Raw genomic sequence first — 24591 nt, forward strand, 5'->3', positions numbered from 1 at the left:
ATGTCACCCTACGTATCAGCAGAAAAGTCCTGTTTGATGGTGTTTTTGAAGGATGCCAGATTATTGTTGGAACGAATGCGTAGAGCAGTGTTTCTCAAACTGTGGGTTATGACCCTCAAATGGGTCATGAGCTGTTGAAAGATTCATTGTTTCACGCCCAACCAGAGGGTAAAGCTCAATTCATGTTCAAAGCATTAATGGACTGTCATGCGTTGTCACATGACAGTGCTGCATTCATGAGTAAATGATGTAGATGTGAAGGTCCTTAAGCATGAATTCAACAGAAATCCTCTGGCTGGGTGTATTTCCTGCTGCTTGGAACACTCTTGGAATCTGGTTGAAAAGCTGCTTCTGAAAACTGCCCTGCTGCTATGGCTTTCTTCACACCATCTGTGCATCAATATTCGAACAGATTGGGACAAAAGTTTATGGAGCATCGGGGTGTTGCATTTCTTTATGGGAGTGACACCCTAGCAGCAAACAGAAGCGGCCACACACACTGAGAGGTGCACAGAACAGCCGGTCACCTGTTTCTTATTCGATACCTTCCTGCTAGCCAGCAGGGGGCCGCTCCGATGAAGTGCAAGGCAACAGGTTCATTGATATGGTGTCCAGCTGGAATTTGTGGTATTTTGGAACAATGTATTGCTAACGAGACCAGTAAAAATATCCAAAACTGGACCTGGACTGCGTGTTTGGCTCACCGAGGTTACCGAAGAGCGTTTCCTTGAGGTGTGAAACAAAGCTTGATAAAATGAATCAACCAAGTTGTGTGATCTAACTGGCCAATACTGAGTAGATTTACAATATAGATTTGCAATATCTTGAGGACTTTTGCCTCTCTTGAAACAAATGCTAAATAAATGCAATCAAGCATACATTGGAACTCAGTTGCTGAGGCAAAATGCATGAACATACAAACATATGTGATTGTGCTAGTTATTTCCACGCATATAGTATGAACTTCTGAATTCCCAGTAGCTGTTCGAACATCAGGTTCCAGAACTGTTGTTCTTATTTGCATTTCTGCAGTGGTTGGCTTTCACATAGCTGCACCCGTTTTAACTCCTTGCATCTTTGTTGAGACAAAGCGGAGTTGTTTGGCAATTTTTGTTCAGTAGTGTCACAGCAGGTTTGGCATAGCATAGCCAACAGGGGCATAGCCAGGCGGGTTCAAACCCCCAAGATCGTACCTTTGGTAGTGCATCTGGGAGGTCCCCATAGAACCTCCCATAATATTTTCTGGCTACCGCACGGATAGCAAACGCTAGCGTGAGACAAGATAGGAGCAAACTTGAATATACAAGGCGTACTGATGTGCATGAAAAATTTAAAAATGACTGAGCATTGTATGTGGATTACATTATCAGAATGTTGATGAGAGTCATGTACCCCAGCATCATACTTCATCATACTTATTAGTCATCATACTTTTGATGATAACGAAAGACTGCAATTGAGCTGGTGTGATGGCAATATATTAGTCCTTTAATCTAATTAAATAATTATGCGTTATATAGTCATGAAGAGTTTGCTCGTGGTTGTTGGAAGGGTGTACATTTCCTTAGATAAATCATTCACAAGAATACACACAGCGGCTTTGAGCTCACCAAGGCTTTATGCGTGCAATGCCAACTGATGTTAGTATTTTCATGGTAAAAAGCATCTGTTGCAGCTGAAGAAAACAATACCATCAGTCAGGGGGCAGTTGCCTCGTTATATTGCAAGAGAGTACTCAGTACTGGAGAGATATAAACACACAGAATAAAACAAACTGCCTAGTGCAGTGAGTGGAAAGTTTATTCCACTTCTTATTGGCAGAATATTAACACAATTGTTTCTACAAGATTTCTCAGGTCAGAGCACTTTATAGGATATACAAATTGCCAATTATATGTGTTATGTGTATGTATGTCACCACACTTAAATGTATTTACCTGCTGTAATATACCCCAGACCAAGCCCAAAAGTCTGCCAAGCTCTGTCTCCAGTCACTCTGAGTCCAGCAACCCAGGATGGGCGTAACCTTCATCCAATGTCGCATTCATAGGCGGACACTCTCAGTCGTAAACAATACTGCCATTGCCACGGTGAAAAGAAGAAAGTAAAAAATAAAAATAATAAAAATCATATGCTGTCATCCTCGTGCAATGGTGGAGTAGAGTGCGTGGAATCTATGTTGTTTAAGTCTAATGTCTCGATGCCATACAGGTAATGTCACGAGTCGGTAAGCGAGTAATGCACAGTCGATATCCAACATTGCGCTTTGTTTCCATGCTGTCGTGTAGTATTTAGAGTATTGTAGGGAATGTCATCAAAATACAAAAATAAAATTAAAAGCCACTGAAATGTCATTGCACAACAGTAATAGCCATTACCCGAATTCAATACCGGATGATAATTTTTCGTTTCCGTTTCTATTTCCGGTAATGGAGCACAGTGATATGCGTTTCCATTATTGTTACCATCTCCAATTTCGGTAATATACCGTTTCTGTTTCCGTTACCATTACTGTTACCCTTCCTTGAACAAGAGCAGAAGAAGAAATCATGAGTACCTTCCTGCAAGATCGAAAGCTTTCTTTAAAAGGGATACATAAAGCTGTTACAACATGTAATAATAATAAACTGTCACAACGAGACAATGCACACAGACAGGGCAGTCTTTTTCCGATGCTTAAAGAAACCTAAGGTTCCCATGCACCATCAGTTGATGGAACACAGAGAAATATGTAATAACAAATTCTGAAAGTAGGCAGCAATCAACTGGAAGTTTTGTGAATGTTTTGTCATATTGCAGGAGAGTACTCAGTACAGGACAGGAATAAAGCATATAGAATAAAAGCGGAACATAAAGTGCAGACTGCAGCAACTGACAAGTTGTACTTGTAATGTTGGCAGCATGTTAACCGCATTCTTTTTTCTATAAGACATGAATTTCTCAAATCAGAGCTCTTTATAGGAGTCATACAAAGTGCCACCTATGTGTCCAGGTACATACCCACACTTAAATATATTTACATGCTGTAACAGCTTCCAAACAAAGCTCAAAATGTAGGATATGGTCTTCACTTTAAAGGAGTACAGAGCGCCATCGAAAAAAATTTCAGATTAAGGCGTCTGATGAAAGCGTGTGTGTCATTTCACCGAATAGCGCAAAGGGTTTTGATGTGTGCAATTTGTTTCCCAGAAAAAAACTCACATAAACATGGCCCTGCGCCTTCACCCATAGCTCACCACTCCAGGTATAATGAGGATGAGAAGGTATGATGCCACATCACCGATGACGTTATAAGGAGAACTCGTTCTGGTTCGCCGGTCAGTGGAGGTCAGCGCCTTGTCCCTTTGCCACCGTAAACCAGTTTTGCCAGTTCTCCCGGAGAATTTGGAATAGAAGGAGCGGATGAATCATTACCGAGCCAGGAAAAAGGCTTTTTCAGAACCCGGAACAGCCGAATAGCAGACGACAGCGGAGTAGCAGACAACATTTCTCTAGACCAATCAGCGAGCGTCCTCCTTATACCGCCCGCGCGAGGTTCCAGGCTGATCACAGGCTGGTACTGCTCTTCTCTGGTTGCGCACGGCCGCTATTTGCGGCGCATTTTACATTAAATTTCTGGGATAATTATGACTCTGTGGTGTGAATTACTTCGCATGGTGCATCTTACTGGCCTACTTAACAGTTTTATAGGAAGAAAACAGGATGTTAAAAATGGCTTCTGTGCTACTTTAAAAGTCATAGTGCAGGAGAGCATGCATTGCTGTAAACCTTTTCACCTGAACCTTTAACCAAAATGCATGAAGTGGCAGTATACATAGAACGACCCACCTGTGGTGCCGTGTGTAGAATCTACGCACACTTTCTCAGTGCCCAAATGCCTTGACATTTGTTTTTGCACACCTGTCATGAGCACTAACAAGAAATCCTCATCTTGCAACAAGTCAGTGTTTCCTCGTTGAAAGACAGTAGGGTCATCCTTCTCACCTTGCTGCTTGAAGAAAAGCACTGGACTGTTTGTTTGGGCTCTGATAGAACTGAACAGGGCAACACTGTTTTGATTGTCGTCGTGTTTCCTCTCACCGTAACATATATTATAGTCCCTCATGGTGGTGTACAAGTACTGCCTTGTAGTGAGGTGAATTGGATCCTTTGAAACGTGCCATCCAGCACACCCCGAATACTGAGCTGCATAGTACGCTGAGTGCAATGCCGTCACATAGTTTCTCTAACATAAACAAATAGTTTCTTGAAGGTAAAAAAAGGACATTCCAGTACAACATAGTGTTTTACAAGTGCCTGCATATGCCTGCTACGGGGCGCCTCTATTGCATCTTCCTCTGTTTTTGTCAGTGGGGTGTGGGACAGCCCCAAAATCATGTGCATAATAGGAAGATTGGAAGACAAACGAGACCTTGCCAGTTTGGAACATTGCAGACATATCAGCAAGGCAGGTGTCCCCACGCCTGACGGAACCTTGTGATTTGATGGACCTTATTTCCTTTGATGTGTCCTCTCTATAAAAGCGCCTGATCAGTTACAAATATAATAACACTTTAAACTTCCATCTTTCGATCTTTTTACCCCTGTGCCTTTAGTAAAATGACTCTTGGCTGCATCCTGCATTTCTTCTCTCCATGCCTGAAAATCTGAAATCAGTAAAAATAAGCAATGTCCTCAGTTTCAACACAATGTTAGCGTGTTAGCTTAGGCGCTAACACAAATGGCGTGTTAGCTTCGCTCAATTGGTAGAGCCCTGGACCGGTAATCCAGAAGATGTGGGTTCGATCCCTACAGCTAGCTAACCTTTTCAGTGACTTTCATCTTACAATCCTCATGTGTTTCATAATTTTGTTGCTCCAGTTAAGAATACAGTATGATAATTCTGAGTAAAAGCACAAATACAAAATAATAGGAATCATTAAGCACAACGAAGGATTACTGATAATTGCCGAAACCACGATATTTCTTACTCATATACCGACTTCGGTGTTAAGATAGAACAGGTGACAATTAGATAGTCCGATTACACAGATTTTACGAACACGTCACGAGAATTAGTCCAACTTGGCACTATGGGTGTACATTACGCACCAGTCTGCCGGTTTATGCCACTGAATCATTCGCTACAACACATGCAAAATAAGAGCGTTGAACGCGAATGGTGTGTAGCATGAGACGTACTTACCAGCTTCAGAATTGCACTCGTGCGTCTTAATTCACTTGGAAGTTATGTACATACACATGGTGCTGCTGCTGCTGCCTGGACTGATAGGGTGCAGCTGAGAAAAAGTGGACTGGCACTTGTTGCATCTGTAGTAACAGAGCGGCCCATTGAACAATTTTGTACAGACGCCCTTACCTTTTCAATCGACCATGAAACTCGCAGGCGTTGCTAAAACGTCCCCTCACCTGTTGAACATCGACGGACGAGCGGGACATCCAGCGAGGAACTTGAACGGAATACTTGGGTCATTCCAGGCGAAATGATCCAATGGGTGCGCTCGACCCCCCATAATTTTGGTTCAAAAAATTACCACCCGTTCCTTACGACAAGAAAACGCATGTGTCTGAGATTTACTCGAAAATATTTGCCCGCTCAGAATTTACGCAGGGTCAAAGTTTGCAAGAATGACGTAAACCATACCGGGAAGTAAGTAGATTAGTGGGCAGAATATTGCAGCTGGACCGGTTTTTGTGGTGCAGAACGAGAGAGCAGGGTTCAAATAATGTGCCAAGGTTAAAATATTCCCGCTTGTTCCACATTTGACCAGTCAAACAGACCCCATTCGCGGGGCTATTTCGTCCTATTTTGGGCCTCGCTAAGGATACTTTCCAGATGAGTGAGAAATTCAAGAAAAATTGAGCATATTATCCACTTCCAATACAATAAGTTCGTTTATTTTGAAGAGTAAATTCGCAGTAGTGTTTGCTACATTTAATCTCAAAGTTTGTACTTTGTTCAAAGTTCGGTGATTTTGATGCGAATTTTGAAAATGAAGCGGTCGACGGGGAGCAGTAAAAAGGTACGCAGATGATAGCTCGAAATGCAAAGCAAAACATATAGAAAAAGTAAAAAATTACTTTTCCATAAGCGCGAGAAAATATTTTTTTATGTCGGACATGGTACATGCGGACCGTGCAGGTATACTGACGGGCAGCTCGCGTGGCCGTGCTTTGCAGAAGATGCCTGCCGGCAGGGTGACAGCTCTACCGGTTCTGAACCTTTCTTTTTGAGAATCTAAATGGTCTGTGTTGATGATGTGGCGGCCCGTGGAAGACGACGACGACACGCCTCTGCTGCCGCGCGCTGCTGCGCCTGCCAGCCATGTCTACCGGCACCGTCCTAGCGTGAGGCCACGTCCATCTGCCCGCTGGGATATTCCATCATCGCCGGTCAGGATTCATGTAGAGGAATACCACCTCCTCTACAATATCATTTGTCCTCCAGCGTCCACTTCTTCAGCGTCCAATAGTGGCAGTAAAACATGGGTACAACGGTCTGTGAAGTCGTGAGGGCGGTGGCTTTGCGTTGTGAGGGGGAATAGGTTGTTTTCGCCCTTCCACAGCATCAACGTGCATTCACAGATAACGTCGGCACAAATTACCGCATCGAGGTGAGGAGGAGGAGGAGGAGTGTCGTTGGGAGGAACCGAGAGGTCTGCCTGCCTGATTAGGCGGCATGTTTCTCGGGAAGGGAAAGGTGGTGGAGAGGAGGAGAGGAAAGGGTGAAGTGGAAGACCGAGCGGAATCCGCTCGGGGGGAGGATAGCTGCGTCCATGGGCCGACTTCAGGGGAACTGTGCCGGCATACGCCTATTACACATCTGAGGGAAACCTAGGAAAAACCCCAGACGGCACAGCCGGCACGCGGATTCGAACCGCGGACCTCCCAGTCTCCAAGCGCACGCGTTACCGCTGCGCCACCGGAGCTGGTGCGCATCGAGGTGGTACTGCACAGGCAAGCATTTACTCGTGACACTGGTAGTGATTAGCACTATGCGGCCCACTTAAGCGGCCTTCTGAGCGGCCCATGTGTATCCAGCCCCACCGGCCCAGTCCTATGGCCAGTCTTCCCCTGCCGCTGATGCTGTGGAAACGGGCGAAAACTGCCTATTCCCCCTGTGAGCGCAGCGCCACCGCCATTACCACTTCACGGACCGTTGTGCATTTCTCTTACTGCGACGACTGAACGCCGAAGATGGAATTACAAATGATATCAACAGAGACAATTTAGGTTTTTAAAAAGGAAGGTCCAGAACTACTACGGTACAGCTGTCACCCAGCCGGCAGGCGTCTTCTGCAAACCACGGCTACGAGAGCCGCCCATCAGTATACCCGCACGATCCGTACGGACCATGTCTGACAAAAAATATTTTCTCGCGCTTATGGAAAAGTAATTTTTTACTTTTTCTATATGTTTTGCTTTGCATTTCGAGCTATCATCTGCGTACCTTTTTACTGCTCCCCGTCGACCGCTTCATTTTCAAAATTCGCATCAAAATCACCGAACTTTGAACAAAGTACAAACTTTGAGATTAAATGTAGCAAACACTACTGCGAATTGAATCTTCAAAATAAATTAACTTATGGTATTGGAAGTGGTTAATATGCTCATTTTTTCTTGGATTTTTCACTAATCTGGAAAGTGTCCTTAGCGAGGCCCAAAATAGGACGAAATAGCCCCGCGAATGGGGTCCGTTTGACTGGTCAAATGTGGAACAAGCGGGAATATTTTAACCTTGGCACATTATTTGGACCCTGCTCTCTCGTTCTGCACCACAAAAACCTGTCCAGCTGCAATATTCTGCCCACTAGTCTACTTACTTCCCGGTATGGTTTACGTCATTCTTAGAAACTTTGACCCGGCGTAAATTCTGAGCGGGCAAATATTTTCGAGTAAATCTTGGACACATGCCTTTTCCTGTCGTAAGGAATGGGTGGTAATTTTTGAACCAAAATTGTGGGGGGTCGAGCGCACCCATTGGATCATTTCGCCTGGAATGACCCACTTGGCAAAGTTGCTTCACCGCTACCACAAAAAACCACAAATCCCATCCTCAGGCAAACAAACCGCTGTCTGCTAGCGCATGCGCACGCGAAGCGAGCAGACGGCACGGCGGCGGCAAAGAGAGACACGTGACATCACTTCTAGCGCATGCGCAGCGCAACTGATTTTCCTCTCCCGAAGGCCAAGTCCTCCTGCATGCCCACTTCTAAATGCATCCACAATCCAATCCGGATCAGGTTAGTTGTGGTGGCTTGGTGATTATCTGTTTGTGTGCAGTGTTGCCAAGTTGGAGGATTTCCCTCCAAATCTGGAGGGTTTGTGCAGGAGCCTAGCGGGAAGAATTTCGATTTGGAGGGAGGAGGGAAATCTGGAGGTTTCGGTTGCACTTCGGAGGGATTTCAGAGGAATTTCAACATTCGTCATGTACCCATAGAAGTTTTGCTAATACGACCCCAAAACAGGATCAACGAATGTCAGATGACAAACTCCAGAAGTTTCAGAACGCCTTATGTTTTAGAAAGTAGCGTGTTGCACACCTTATGCGGCTTACTCGGGGGTTTCTTCGTGCTTCGTGTGCTGGCGTCTGCTCCGGCCAGCGTCCGCTCCTCTCCGTGACGGCGGACGCGTGTTGGTTTTTGCATGCTCTGTGAAGCTCTTTCGATTTTTCGCGAGTCTGTTTGCTTCTGTGGCACAATATCCCTCCTCACAATAATGGGGAAGCCTTCCGATCCAGAGAAGAAGTCACCATACCAACCGAAGTTCTCGAAGGAGTGACTTAAACTTGATATTCAAAGACTGACTAGAAGAGGTATCCCAAAGCATAGCATTGCAAAGCAGTGCATTCTGCCAGACTTCTAGACTCGATCCACACTCTTTACTTTTATTTTCTCACTATTCTCACCTCAACTCGAGTCGGGGCGTTGCTCGGTGAAGAACATGCCTTCATATGCAAACCTGTGATATCTTGTTCCGCGCAAGTGAATATATCAGTATATCATCAATACCTAATTGTTTCACTGAAAATACACGATATTTTTAAAAACGGAGGTTTTTGTTCAGATTCTAGAGGGTTTTGGGGTTGATTTGGAGGGAGCGCCGAAAAAATGTTGGCAACACTGTTTGTGTGTGTGCTTGTGCGGGAAGTTTTGTTTGCTGAAGGTGGAAAAGGTGTGTGACATCATATTTGTGTTTCAAGTCATGAGTTTAGTTGCGAAAGGTGCCGTTTAGGTGCACCTGGCAGTATTCCGTGTCGTACTGCACTGTTATATCGTATCATATCGTATTACAGCGGTGTAATGCACGTGTGGAAAGCGCCTACGAGAAGTGTGTGTTGTCATTCGTTTACAACAAAAATTCGATGCGACTTACGTTCATTAAATGAGCCTAGAACGATGTGGGCAAACAGTGCTGCTTGCAACATCCTACAGTTCGCAAGACAAACTTATAACGTCGACACTTACAGTCACTTTATCTCATGAAAACATTGTAACCCTTGACCTAAAATCACAATGTTTTCTGTCTATTGCGTATTTAGCGGCTAAGCAAGCGAAGTGTCTCTCACTGCAGCGACAATAATTGCGTTTATTCCTCACAAGCGAAGGAAGCAAATCGCGATAAAATCCGATGGATGGTGGTGAATCCGGTGGGCCGGTTTGGGCCAACATATTTGGTTAGAATTTCCCCTGCACTGGGGCTTTTTAATTTGTTTACCAAACGAAGCAAATCTGTTGTCGTTGAAGTCTCATTTTGTGTACAGTTTTGACAACGATTACAAGGGGTTGCTATGACTCGAAAATGTGCTTGCACAACGATGCGCAAATTCGATTCAATAAAATGTCACCGCGCTGACGTTTTAAGTTCGTTTCGTTTTCCTCTGAAGCCACTAATGTTGTCGAACCGCGAACGCTTTTCCACACCTAACTGAGGTAGTGCTCCCCAAACCCCAGAAACTTGGCTGCAACAATGAGAGACCCTTGTTATAGTGTCCGTTTGACATTGTCACACACATATGGTCCAGATTATAAGCAACAACAAACAACGTTGGGCTAGTTGGTAAGGATACAGCATGGTGGAAAAGCGCACAGAAGACACGGACAAAAAGGGAGACGACACCACTTGCGCTCCAGATTATAAGATTTACACATATGGTCCAGATTATAAGACAGTGGTTTCAAATTTTATTCCTCTTTTATGCTGTGCTCATGGACATGCATTAATATTTTGACTGCTTTGCAGGTGGAACAGAAAGTGCTACACTCAACTTCTAGAAATAGCAATGGTGGGTTGTCTGCTTTCGGGAGCGCTGTATAGATCAAGAATATGCATAAGTCAGAGTGTGGGTCATACGTGGGGTTCTTTGTTTTCAGGTTAAACCCAATTTTTCACGATAGTTCCCCCCGGAACAAGTTTTCACGGATTCGAATAAAAACCTGACATCTACTCGAAATCCTTGCGGTTCTTCAACTTGTTGTTCTAGGTAAATCGTCGGAATAGTGGATCATATCAGCAAAGAAAGCTATTTGTGGCAACCTATTTGTCCTCCTTTTATAATCCCTTCCTGCAGGGGTCAAAGACTAGCTTTTATGGAGTTTGGGCAAGTGTTTGAATACTGCTGTCGTTAACTGTCCCAGTTCCTGCAGTGGCTTGTTTCTGAAAATTCTCCGCAGACATATCAAACAGAGATCGTAGTACCCGATGTTCCCCGAATTCTCGTGTGTAAATAGCATCCGATTCCCTCCCTCCCCAAATCTCAAATTCGAAAAATCGTAAGCCCGAAAACGAAGAACCTTAGTCATACATGGGTCAACTGAACTTCTTAGCACCAGTAGCTATGAGCAGTGCTCTACATGGGGAGGGGGGATATGTTTAAGGGTTTCAACAACAATAATGCGGAGCAGGGGTGAGAATGAGGGCAGTCTGATCGGATGTTTCATTCTGTCAGAGTTTCCTTGTGGGTCTTGTGTAGGTGTTGCCCATCATATATTGTAACATCACCTGCTTTATCAGTGTGTGGTAAGTCATTTTTGATACAGTAGCTACAGTAATTGTTACAGTTTGGTCAGCATTCAGGAACATTTGCCATTCTTCTCACCACCTGGTTATGTTACCAAAACACCTTTGCAAATTAATTTTGTTGCCGTCAGAGCTCACTTCTGTATAAAATATTAACTTCTGCCGGGATTCGTATCCCTTTCATTGAGGCACAAAATACAAAAATGGAAATAAGGATGTTTTCTGCAACCGTCTTTGCAGCATGTTTAGTCATCATCTCAAACTCGTTGTAAGCCCTGAGTGGTACACAAAATTGGGACATGCTTGTTCTACCATGAAAAATGTCTCGTAACTCTGAGGAAGCCAATGCCTTCTTCGCAGAATTGAAACTTTTGTGTAAAAGTGTGATGGTAGAGTGCTTCGTTTGACTGGTATAAGCAGCACCACATGATAAGCAGGATAATGTTTATGTTGGGTCTGACCTTTCCAGGTGAAATTCCTTTCTCAGATTCAGGATGAAAATTGGATGAAATCGGGTGCTACTGATACATTTGGGTGTTATGGGGTTATTATTTTTTTTCTTTCTGTCCAGCAAGATGCCCGTGGTTAATGCATGTATATTAGGCAAACGTGCATACGTTCCGATTTGTGATGACATCGTTACATGCTGTTACATCACATGTGCTTCGCATAGCGTACTGTTGCACTGAAATATTTACACGAGACATGCGTCCAAACTGCCACCAAAGAGCGCAAATACAACGTGACAATATGTGGTTAAAATTCGGGGTGGAATCTGGTTTATACCGAATTTGTCCCAAACTGATTCGGGAGGAATAATCAGGTTTAACTGAGAAAAGTCTGAGCCTATGTATGTAGTTTCCACACAAAATTAAGTGTTACGTACAAACTTGCTTCTTTCGACTGCTAACTAGAAGTTGTGGAACATGAGAGAACTAATGTTCTGAGGCTGGAACAACAAAGAAGGGACAATCACATACAAAGCCTCAAGTTGCCTAAGAAATTAATGATGAATGATGAAACTCACTGAAAAGGTTAGCCATGAATGAGGTGAGTGTGTGTATGAGTGTGCAAAAATGTAAGAGTGAAAGGAGGATGAGTGAGAGAGAGTGACTGGTTTTTCCCTTCAGATGACGCACCCTGGAAGTCGCTGAGAAGGCGTGTTAGCTTAGCTGAGTTGGTAGAGCCCTGGACCGGTAGCCCAGAAGATGTGGGTTCGAGTCCTACAGCTGGCTAACCTTTTCAGTGACTTTCATCAGAAGATGTGGCAATGAATGCTGTCACTTAGTAGGATTCCTGGCGAAGGAGACTTCCAATTAAACAAAGAGAGTCTTACAAACAGGAAACAACAAAGAAGCTGCATCAGTTACATACTACGAGAACGTATACTTATAATTTTATCAGAATGCCAGTGATTTATCAGAATACCAGATAGGGCGTGATAGCTTCAGGACGAAGATGATCATAGCCACGAATGTTTTCTTTTTGTTCCAGATCATGAGAGTGCCATGGCAGTGTTACTCGCGTTTGCAAGAGTACACCATCATCAAGAACTGTAGCCCACTGGAATTCAGATTCAATGTTGGTACCTTTACGTGGTCGAATGCTACTACACATCTCACCAAACAACAGAGCAACATGTAACAGCTCCACCACAATGCTTCAACCTCGGTAGAGCACAGCATCTTCGGGACAAGAACGAGCAAACCCACGGAGGTCTTGATTCATGTAGAGTCAGGTTAGTAATTCATCCACGTTTCACAATGATGTTCATTGTAGTTCTGCCGTTCCACTTGCAGTATATCGCTACTGCAAAATCACATCCCATTGAGTGGCACTACGAGGCCAATTTTTAGCACCTGACGGCATAATAGCCTTTCGTTGCTTTGCATGCATGCGCTTGACATAGTGTTCCCATCTCATTCTCATCTCTTTAGTAGTCATGTTACTCGCAGCACAAGTATCGTTCTTGGTACGTTGCACGAAAGAAAACGTTTAGTTCGTTAAAAAGTTTAATAGTTATGTTCTAAAAACAAGATAGCCAATTTTGATACTATCAACTCGACTCCATAAGTGAATATGTGCTGAACACTGAGCATTGCTTTGCTGAAGAAAGCTTGTAAGCCATTGCAAGGTTGCTGAACAATCAAGTGGATGGAAATAACCGACATACGAAAACCGCCTCTCATAATTTCTCTGCACCGTGATTCAGTCGAAGGACACACAATAATCAATAAGAGGAAACGTCTGTTTCACAAAATTTGTGACCAACAATGTCGCAGAAATATGTTTTAATAATAATAATAATAATTGGTTGTTTACGTCGCGAGACAACTGAGATCATGAGCGACGCCACAGCGGTCGGTCTGTGGATTGCTTTTGCCCACCTGAGGGTTCTTTAACGTGCGATGAAAGCTCATCACACGGCACCCCGTATTTAACGTCCCTCGCGGAAGACGGCGTGTCTAAACAACTTGTACCCTGCCACCAAGTTGCTGGCGTCCTCGGCCGGGTTCGAACCCGCGATCTCGGGATCAGAAGCAGAAATATGTGATGCATACTGTATGCATGAAAACCTATGTTCTTTTGCGATCACATAATCTCTAAATTAATTTCACACTGCGACCATACCAGCTATGGTGACTCAGAGTCCATCTCAGTGGTAGTAAGTACAGAGCCTAGCAACCTCTCAGGCCATTCAGCTAAGTAGCTGCCACGAGGACTGCCTCCATGACAGTGGTGGCCATGAGATATTTCACGAATGCTTTTCGAGCATGTTTGGTGCTGACCACAACTGCCCTCCTAATGATGGACAATTTCATTAATCAACATTCCACATGAAGTCCTACCAAACTTCATCTACTCAAACCTACACAACGATGAACAATATGGCCTAGATAAAGGTGTTGCAATAAGCACTGTGGATATTTCAACGTGCCATAATTTCCAGTATGTAACGAGTCAATCCACGCCAAGTGATCCAATGATGTTGCTCGACCATCACGGATTTCAATTAAAAAATTCTGGGTGATTGGTGGGGTCTCTGATAGATAGGTCACTAAACATCAATCCAAAATTCTGAAGAGTTTCGCCGCTAGAGGGCTCCAAATATCTCGCCGTGACCAAAAACCATGTTGACTTTGGTAGCCTAGTGCTCCGCTTCTACTTGGCGTAGAAAGCTGAAATTTGGAAGTAATGGCTTCGAAACAGGTCTCCTCGAAATGAACTAATCGTCGATGATGTGGAGCAAGCGGTGGCAACAGTAGCGTCTTTGCAAGCGAAGCGAGAACTAACAAACTTCGACAATTTTTATTGAAAAATTTGCTGCGGCTAGAGACGCGAAATTTTACAGGGGGACAGTGCACGGAAAGAACTTCACGGAAAAAAATTATGATCGCCATCCTCAGCAATTTTAGACCAGTAAAAATTGCGTAAATCTACGAAAAAACTAAAAAAACTCATATTTCAGGACGATTTTTCTCCATGTCCCTAATGAGGTAGGAGAACGCGGGTTTCACAGAAATGTAGACGATGATGTCCGGAATGCGTATACCAAAAATTAGAAAAGTACTTTTTGTTAAAACGAAATTATGATTTTTTTGGACGACGTACTTTGCACACTCCGCACCGCGATCACGACTGGTCGCTACGGGGCAGCGCTGAAGAAGGAAATAGCAAAGATTCTGGCAATTATCGAAACAAAGGGACGAATTATCTTTGTTATTAAGCATTTATTAAGCACTCTTCAGGGCATTTAACATTTCCGTAGATTCGTGCGAGGTACTTTGCATAGAGTCCACACCCCGATCGGGACTCGTAATGACTCCACGCGGCAGCACTGATGCAGATATAGTAAAACAACCGACATTTTTTTTTTAATCATGAGGGGAAAGGAACTCTGATAGAATACTTTAAGCGAAGAAAAGACCCTGCTGCTATTTTCCCACCACTGCCCTGTTTGAGCCGAAGGACAGTAGCGGCTAAGCGCAGGAAGTTGCGACACGGGGAAGCAAGAATAGACTGTCAGATATGTTTATCCTGTGCTTTTCCAGTAAAGATTTCTGCAACAACAAGTTTTAATGACACTAAGATGTCAACACACTCACTGGTCCACAATATTGTCTTTTGCAAAGCATGATCTATCCGTCGAAAACGCGAAGACTGTTTTTTCAACTGAGAAGGACATTGCCATTGCAGCGATGCTGGACCGTGTTAAAGGAACAAAGCAATGAAATTTTCTTGTGCATGGCACAGTGATGGCCTTGCTGTACCTCCATGAAAGAACCTCGCCTTCCGCTTCGATTTCTGTGATGCGGCAGACTGTGAGTCAACCTACGTGACACCTGGTCAATTCACAGTGCCTACACTGGACGTAGCCGCCAGAGCCCTCAGGGTAGTTTGGATAGAAGCCAGCATGAGACAGAGTCATACAAGGTTGTAATAAGAAACTTTACTGTGAGCATGGGTAACCCTCGGGGGCGGACATCGCAACGCCAGCAACCACGCAACCCAGAGCCAGATGCAAGAACCCGGTGGAGCACACCAGCAGCCAGAACCTGGTAGGGCAGACCCGCAGCCAGAACCAGGAACCCAGGACCAGGTGGACGTTCAAACCCAGAGCCAGGCGGTAGGACCCACAAGACGATGCCGACAGTCAGCCAGGAATGCTTCGCTTCCAGAACCCAATCGCCCGTGCACCTCTGTCCGTGCCCGTTACGTCACACCTTCTATGTTTTCCCGCGAGCTTCTTCCTTTTCTCAGGTGTGCCCACAACCATCACAATAACCCCCCACGTCGCAAGACATTGCACAAGCACAAATTGTTCAATGTCTCCAGAAAATCACAATTCCACGTCACAAAACATTAATCCAGACACTTTGCTGCCACCAAATAGAAAACCGAAATGTCCTTCTTGTCCATTCTTTTAAATCTCAATGTACTGATACGATACCAATGTCTCAATATCATGCCCGTTAAAGTAGACGTAAACATATCAATGACCATTCCTAGCCACCTCTGACTGCAAACTGTCAACCAAATATATAGATTCAAAGAAACACAAAGCGTTAAGTCACTTTAGCTATAGTGCGAAACATCAACGTCAATACACACACTCTGGTCCAGCCGCGCACAACCTGTACTTTAAATCCGACTGCCGGGGTGTAACACACTACATGAACCCGATGGAAATGGAGCGATTTGAATTAAAATGATTTGCGAAACGACATATGCATTCCAAGAAAATGTCAGTTCAACAACTCTCACACTCCCTTCTGACGAACAACTTTCGAAGACTGCATGCGACCCACTTTCAAGAGCGCGCACTACTGTCGTTTCCTCTCAAGCTGTATAGATACATATTTGAAATTCTTCAAAATACAAAGACACACCACGTACTTGTAACCAAGCCCCTCCACAAGAATGCTGGTCACAACGAAACCACAGGCTTATTATACTGTCTAAACCGTTTGTACACCACTTATGTATTGCCCTTTTCACTTCTGTACCATGCTCTCCCCGTCATAGTACCGCTAGTACAACGTTCGCTATAGCAACGTCTGACGCCGGCCTGCTGGTCAGCCCAAATACCCCGTGCTCTACTCTCATTCACTGGGGTACACTGTCGGCTGTTTGAACCAAAACCCCTGTAGTCACCTTTGTCTACACATTGTTGACGCCTCAACTGTTCTTTCGCATCGGAGTTGTGTAACCAGGGGCAAAACTGAGTTGTCTTTGACCGTTTAGCACAATCGAACTCGCTCGATCTGTGTGGAACAACACCTACGACTGCATGGGCCCCATTTCTTGAGTATTTTGCAGGCTCCGGAGACTTCCGCTCAGTTCTCCTCGTGTCCGTCACATTGCCCACCAGTAAGTCACATATCGGCGCATTCATGCAGTACGCCACCAGATTCCCCGACAAATACGGCGTCGCAATACTTATGACTGCCTCTGGTAGCCAGTGCGGCGTCCCGTCCGCCAAACGTACCACCACAGAACGGCCAGTCAGCTGGCTGTCTTTTACCAGACCTCTCCTCACTATGACGATGTTTGAACCGGTATCCCGGAGTACCTCGACAGACTGTCCATTGACTCTACCTTTACCCCACTGTAGCGATGTACACCGGTCACCATTTCTGGAATGCACAGCATTTACTACATACTCTTTGAGTACCGTGGTGCATCCTGTGTACCGACCCTCGAGCGGCTGCTCCCGATAACTAACGCTACCATCGTTCACAAGACCTGAACCAACACCCATAACACAAGCGTTCTTAGCGCCGCTTTCCAGTCCTCTCTTCGGACAATTCACTGACCTATGTCCTGTCTCTCCACATGACCAACAGGCCCCTTGCCTTTGCCTAGTGAAGGCTGTCCTACAATCCGAGGCTCTGTGCCCCATCTCGCCACACAACATACAACCTGTAGGCTTTCTCGCGACACTCTTAGGTGCTACCGGCTCCTCCTCAGCCTTTCCCAACGTCCTCAAGCCCTGGGCTTCCAAATATTTATCAGCCCGTTTACAGGTCTCTTCAAGTGACTTACATTCGCCCTCTTTCAAAAATACGACCAAAGCCGGAGGACACTTCAAAAGAAACTGCTCCCGTAACATTAAATCACGCAGCGACGTGAACTCCTTAGGTGTTTCAGATGTCTCCACCCACTTATCGAAGAAGTGCGTGAGGCGTGCCCCAAACTGCTTGGCTGTCTCTTTCTTATCGGGCGTCGATGACCTGAACTTTTCCCGAAACCCTTCTGCGGTATATCGAAATGTCTCTAACAGGGCATCTCGGACCTTCTCGTAATCGTTAGACTCTTGCGGCGACAGCCGTCCAAACACCGCCAGCGCTTCTCCTGCCAGAGATAAACTTAAGGCTGTTGCCCACTGCTCCTTGGGCCAACACAGTCCTTCTGCCACTATTTCAAATCTATGTAAATAGGCGTCTAGGTCATCCCTCTTTTCGTCAACGACAGGCATCACTTTGTGCAAACCCGGTCGAAACCTCTCACTAGCTGTGCCGCTCGAGTCAGGGCCAACGGCTGCTGTGGCCTGATTCGCGGCTTGGACACGCAACGCGAGTACACGCTCCTCAGCTAGCAGTACTCGTTCGTCCAACTGCCTCTCTGCTGCTTGCGCAGCCCGCTCCTCTGCCCTCGTCTGTCTCTCCATTGCTCTCTGCTCCTCGACCCATTCCCTCAGCTCGTCGTCGCGCACTCCTAGTGATTTCCCAAGCGCTATCCACTTCTCCAACTCTCCGCTCATGCTAGCACCGAGACCTGAGAACTCTGTCAGCGTAACGTCCTGTCGCGGACGCCAAAATTGTGATGCGGCAGACTGTGAGTCAACCTACGTGACACCTGGTCAATTCACAGTGCCTACACTGGACGTAGCCGCCAGAGCCCTCAGGGTAGTTCGGATAGAAGCCAGCATGAGACAGAGTCATACAAGGTTGTAATAAGAAACTTTACTGTGAGCATGGGTAACCCTCGGGGGCGGACATCGCAACGCCAGCAACCACGCAACCCAGAGCCAGATGCAAGAACCCGGTGGAGCACACCAGCAGCCAGAACCTGGTAGGGCAGACCCGCAGCCAGAACCAGGAACCCAGGACCAGGTGGACGTTCAAACCCAGAGCCAGGCGGTAGGACCCACAAGACGATGCCGACAGTCAGCCAGGAATGCTTCGCTTCCAGAACCCAATCGCCCGTGCACCTCTGTCCGTGCCCGTTACGTCACACCTTCTACGTTTTCCCCCGAGCTTCTTCCTTTTCTCAGGTGTGCCCACAACCATCACAATTTCGTTCTTCGGCACCCATACCGGAATCACGTTCTTCATGTTCTCCTTTGCCCACTTGTACAAATCGTGAGGAGTTAAGATCTGGTTCTCAAACCGTCTCTGCAAGCTTGCTTTGGCTGCAAGCCTTTTCAGTGTTCCACCGATGCCATCTCATGGTCCCTTTCCATGCGAAGTCGCGAAAAAGTGCCATGAGGCGCGAATACCGAAGTCACCTTGGTGATGGCAAAGATTGACAAAATTCTTTTTGTTTTTGTACTGTGATGCTGCACCGTCCGTAAAGTAGGATACTGCTTCAATACGCGGAAAGTCCTTTGTGAAACTTTGTAGGAAGATCTTCTGGAAGGTGTGTACCGTAGAATTTTCGTGAGAAAGCGAATGCGATAGCATGACGTACGTCTTGTGCTGTAACCCATTATCTCCCTTTTGCTGGTCTCGGTAGTAAACGATTATTGGATGAATCGTAGCTTGACTGTCGTGCCAATAAAATGACTGGGGGGAGTCTTGAACTACAAAACTGTAATTTTCGGAGAAGTCCATCAAGACAATAGCTTCGTCCTGACGAAGCGTGCATTTCAGATGTTGCAAGTACCGCGCCTGCTCCTTCGACACAAAGTGATGGATTTTGAGGTCTTTTATGTCTTTTACTAGACGATCTAGGAGATCCTCATATGGAAGTATCATAGTCTCCAGTCTTGTGTGAAAACCAGGCACCTACTGTTTGAACGCAACGTCCCCTATTAGGTCCTCATCACATTCGACGTTCGCCTCAAAATAGTCTCGCAAAGTGTCAACGCCAGGGCACATACTGCACGACCCATACATACACTCTTCTTTTTGCATGTCGCAAACCACCATACTAAGCAACTGTTTGTAGCTTTCTTTTACTCCGAGGGCATGCAGGATCAGCGTAACGTTTTGGTGGTAAGCGCACACGCAAACGGTGTGTGTTCCTGGACCCCCTGCTAGTACGCACCACGGTGGACGTAATTGTGCAAATGTTGAGAAGCCAGCATTGAGACCCGGATTCTCTTGCTTCCCAATCTCGTAAGCCTCCCGCAAATTCGAGAGCAGCATTCTCTTTTGATGTCCGTGTTTTGTGTCCTTCTTTCCAGGAAAGCTGTGAGATATTCTGTCATCCTCGTAGAAGGATGCTATGGATGCTCGCACATCTTCGCTAATTCTCCTGCCGAGCTTCACAGCAGGCTCCGAGAGAACGCCTTCTTCCTTGCGTAGCTTCTTTGCGGCTCTAACCATTCTCTCACTGGCACCGAAGTACTTGGCAACCTTTTGGCGGCTCCATGAATGTGGCGCTACAGTAATGATGGCTACGTGCTTGGACCGAGACTTCTCCTTCTGGAACTTTTCCTTCAGTTCACGTAGCAGTGCCCCGTAATCAGATGAGACACCTTGCTCAGCGCTCACGTCGGAAATGTTGACCCTTAGGGAAGACTGAAGTCTTGCTTGAAGCGTCTTACGGGCTTGTTCCAATTTCCTTTTCGCGTACGCCTGCCTTCTGCTCAATGCAAGTTTCCGTGTGACCGGACTTTCACCTAAGGCAGCGAATGAAGCATTGAGAGGGCTAAGGTGTTCAAGCTCTTCAACAGCAGACGATGCTACAGGTGGAACGGCACACTCTGGGCTTGTGCCGGGTCCAGACGCGAGGAGTTGGCTTTCATGTAGCACTTGGGGCACAATCTGTCGCCAGGAACCAGGCTTAGGCCAGCAGCTGAACTCGCAAGGTTGTTGGTGATCACGTTTGTTCCCCTGTCTTTCTTTTTTTTGTGGACGTCAAACGGATCGACGCAGTTTTTCGACGCGAGCATAATTGTATACCCCTTCGTATACAGGTAGAGGTGGTGACTACAGATAGTCCTTACGTCCTCTCTTTTGCACTTTGACCGAAGGCACACTATCCTTTGCGTCCTGCTGCTCAGGTCTCCGAAATCCTGCAGACTGGCCGATGCTACGAAATTGCCCTTGTGACAGCGAAGGGGTCCGAAGCTACATGGCGACAGAACGTTGCTACTTTGTCTGCATGAAAAATATGTTGCCCTGTAGCACACTGTACACAAAACTGCAGAATATTGTGACGTCGCCGACATTTGCGAAAGAGAGAGAAAAAATAAATAAAATAAAACAAAGCGCGAAGTGGTAGCGGGATGGCGAGACGCTGCATAATACAGTATGGCATGTTACCAAACACGGCGGAAAGGATGAACAATATATTACATTAAACAACAGTAAGCTAGGAAAAAACGTACGGAAACTGAGACAATACTTGCCTTTGGGGACATTCGCCACTCGGACCTGGTGCAGACATCGCATCCTGTTCCATGTCGTGATTGACACTACCGAAAAAGAAAGCTTGCCTCGCCTGTCGCAAGGCCACGGTCATAAACCAGACAAGGTCAACCTGCCTTATCTCAACCATCCCTTGACAAAACAATGACCCTTGCCTATCATAGGTGTGCGCCATAAACCACGAAGATGGGAGAGCTGAGGACGGCGGAAACGCAGCCCTTCCATACCACGCTGTCTGCGAAGCACTGCGTCTATTCTTAACAGCCCAACGTCGACAGTCATATGTGTATTCCAGAATATTTATACTCTATAGGTCACATGTCACGACAGCTCAAAGACTTACGTCGGTGACATTTTGGCAAGCAGCAAGACAGGGCTCTACGGAAACGTTCAACGCCCTGAACAGGGTAGACTGAAACTGTGCAACGCTCGTCGTGCTTAATTAATGCTTAATAACAAAGATAATTCGTCCCTTTGTTTCGATAATTGCCAGAATCTTTGCTATTTCCTTCTCCAGCGCTGCCCCGTAGCGACCAGTCGTGATCGCGGTGCGGACTCTATGTGCAAAGTACGTCGTAAAAAAAAAATCATAATTTCGTTTTAACAAAAAGTACTTTTCTAATTTTTGGTATATGCATTCCGGACATCATTGTCTACATTTCTGTGAAACCCGCGTTCTCCTACCTCGTTAGGGACATGGAGAAAAATCGTCCTGAAATATGAGTTTTTTTAGTTTTTTCGTAGATTTACGCAATTTTTACCGGTCTAAAATTGCTGAGGATGGCGATCATAATTTTTCTCCGTGAAGTTCTTTCCGTGCACTGCCCCTCTGTAAAATTTCGCGTCTCTAGCCGCAGCGAATTTTTAAATAAAAATTGTCGAAGTTTGTTAGTTCTCGCTTCGCTTGCAAAGACGCTACTGTTGCCACCGCTTGCTCCACATCATCAACGATTAGTTCATTTCGAGGAGACCTGTTTCGAAGCCATTACTTCCAAATTTCAGCTTTCTACGCCAAGTAGAAGCGGAGCACTAGGCTACCAAAGTCAACATGGTTTTTGGTCACGGCGAGATATTTCGAGCCCTCTAGCGGCGAAACTCTTCAGAATTTTGGATTGATATTTAGTGACGTATGTATCAGAGACCCCACCAATCACCCAGAATTTTTTAAATGAAATCCGTGATGGTCGAGCAACATCATTGGATCACTTGGCGTGGATTGACCCACTTCTGTTTTTTCAGCAACATTTGCCTTCTGCTGCATGCTGTGTGCACCTGTTGTGACCATGTTCCTCTGACGTCAAAGCGGGAAATTATGGGGGAGGGCTTGCTGTTGGTCAGCACATATTGGCTATTTAGCGGACATTTAGGTACACGTAGTGTCTCAAGGTGGTGCACGGTACCCCAGCATACTCCACCTCTCTTTTTCTGTGTGGACATATATTTATATTGCTTGAGAAAGTAAGTGTCATACAGGTAATTGTAGCTATAGGTAATAATACGTATCAGTATCGCCCAGGCGATAAAACTCCTCAGCCATAATTGCAAAATGAAGTTGTTGTTAGGTCTTCCTTTATGGCGGAAAAGTTAGCTCTGTTGTGAGAATTTATTAGGTTAATTCTGTGATTGTGTGCCATGAGGTATAAGTAGGGCCTGACTCTTTAGGGTTACACCCGATTATGCCCGGTATTTACCCCCCGATTCAAATCAGCATAAACAGGGTTTAACCCGATATTTCCCCGAAAACTGTTGGACCAGGGGGATCCAAAGTCATCACAACTATCACAGAACTTAGAAAAGTGTGTTGTAAATACGTAAATATGCTCATACAAATTGTCAAAACAGAGACCCTGCTGCCTCTTAGATGCATGGACTCTGTGTATTATGGCAAGTAGACCGAAGACTTGCACCTCAAAAACCTCAACTGCTGTAGTACTGCAGGTAGGCATAGCAATTGAGAAACAGACTGTGATTGAGCAAAATGGGACATTGCTTGACCATACACTGCTAACATACAACATTTAAGATTGCTAGCCTCGTTTTCAGTAATAACTGGGTGTTGGAATGCAATGTTTTCTTTTTTTTGTGTGTGTGCCTACCAAGCTTTTGCTCATGTTCATTGCAATGGCATATCTGAACCCTTCTGCATTGTGACCTTTATATATTGTGTAATAGTTTCTGACTGAATTGTAAGATAATCACTGTGATCTCAATTGCTCATGTGTGCAGAATGCAATGTACACATGTACAAGTAAATTAACATATGATCCTGTTAATTCATTGTGCGACTAAGACACCTCAAGTAATGTTCAACATCTCTCAGAAACTATACTTACCGATGCTCTACTTTGCCTTTTCAGTGTAGTGCGGACACTCCTTGTTGTCCAGTGTTGTGTGGATGACTGCTTAAGATTTCTGAGGAGGAACATTGTGCTGTGCTTTCATTCCAAGACATTTATGTACGGTTTGTGCACTTCATGCATCGTGCATAATTGGTGTGGAAGTTCTACATCAGGATGGGAAGAAAATATCAGGTAAGTGCAAAGTCTTGTCATTTCTGTTGTTGTGGTAAGTATTGTTCTCAATAAGTCATTCTACCCGGGTTATTTGGGCACCCAACTCAAATGTTGAGTAGAGCTGCAACTTAGCAGGCTACTGTGGAACGTCTGTTGTACGGGGGTGCTAGTGCTTTGAATATCAGTGTCACACATTTTCAAGCTGTTACATTATGCCCCTTTATGAGCAACTATTTTGACCGGGTATATGAGTCCAATCTCAATTACACTGTCACGGCCACTTCATCATTCGCTCTGCTTCTAAATCTATTGGGTCCACACCACGTTGTGCAAAGTGCAAAAAGTGTGAAGTAGGGTGGAATGCGTAAAGCAGACATGTTCAATGACAGTTCACTGGACAGTGGTTACGTGACATCCGTGACGCATCCATATGTCATACTGTGGAGGTTGGGGTGCCAATTCATTTTACTTCCTAGGTGCAGTTTCTGAGGGTTCCAAATCCTGGAACACGATTTCACTGACAGTGTGGAGCTGCATACTTCAAGCGGTGTCATTCATTGGCAATCACAAAACATAATCTGCACACTAACGAAGAAGAATTTGAGCTAACATACGCACAAACAAAAGCGACGGGTATAAATGTACTTCTTCGCACAATGTCGTAGTAGCATTATGCTGGGCTCCTTCTACATCATCCAAAGCAGCCTCAGCTGGCTGGCGCGCATCACAATATTTATTGAACATCACAATTGACAGACACAACTGGACAGAATGCACAGGATAGTGTGTCTGCAGTGATTGGAAATATTGTGAACACACCCACACACTCATTGAGGAGCGACGGTGGCCATAACTCGCCCTGGATAGGATGCAGATTAAAGTGGCTATTCTAAGAAATAGCATGCTCGCTGCACATAGTTTGCAGCTAATTCTTACATCGGTACAAATCTATGTGTCAC

General features: G+C 45.3%; 1 long non-coding RNA gene across 1 annotated transcript in view; it reads left to right on the forward strand.

The window, feature by feature from the left end:
- Positions 1-9136: 9136 nt before the first annotated feature.
- LOC135388448 (uncharacterized) overlaps positions 9137-24591 on the forward strand; it is a 211458-nt gene continuing 196003 nt past the window's right edge. Inside the window, exons 1-4 of the long non-coding RNA XR_010421383.1 lie at positions 9137-9174; positions 10243-10285; positions 12514-12757; positions 23477-23650. This is a non-coding gene — a long non-coding RNA (uncharacterized LOC135388448). The remainder of the gene's footprint in view (positions 9175-10242; positions 10286-12513; positions 12758-23476; positions 23651-24591) is intronic.

Source organism: Ornithodoros turicata, chromosome 3, assembly GCF_037126465.1.
Source record: "Ornithodoros turicata isolate Travis chromosome 3, ASM3712646v1, whole genome shotgun sequence".
NCBI lineage: Eukaryota > Metazoa > Arthropoda > Arachnida > Ixodida > Argasidae > Ornithodoros > Ornithodoros turicata.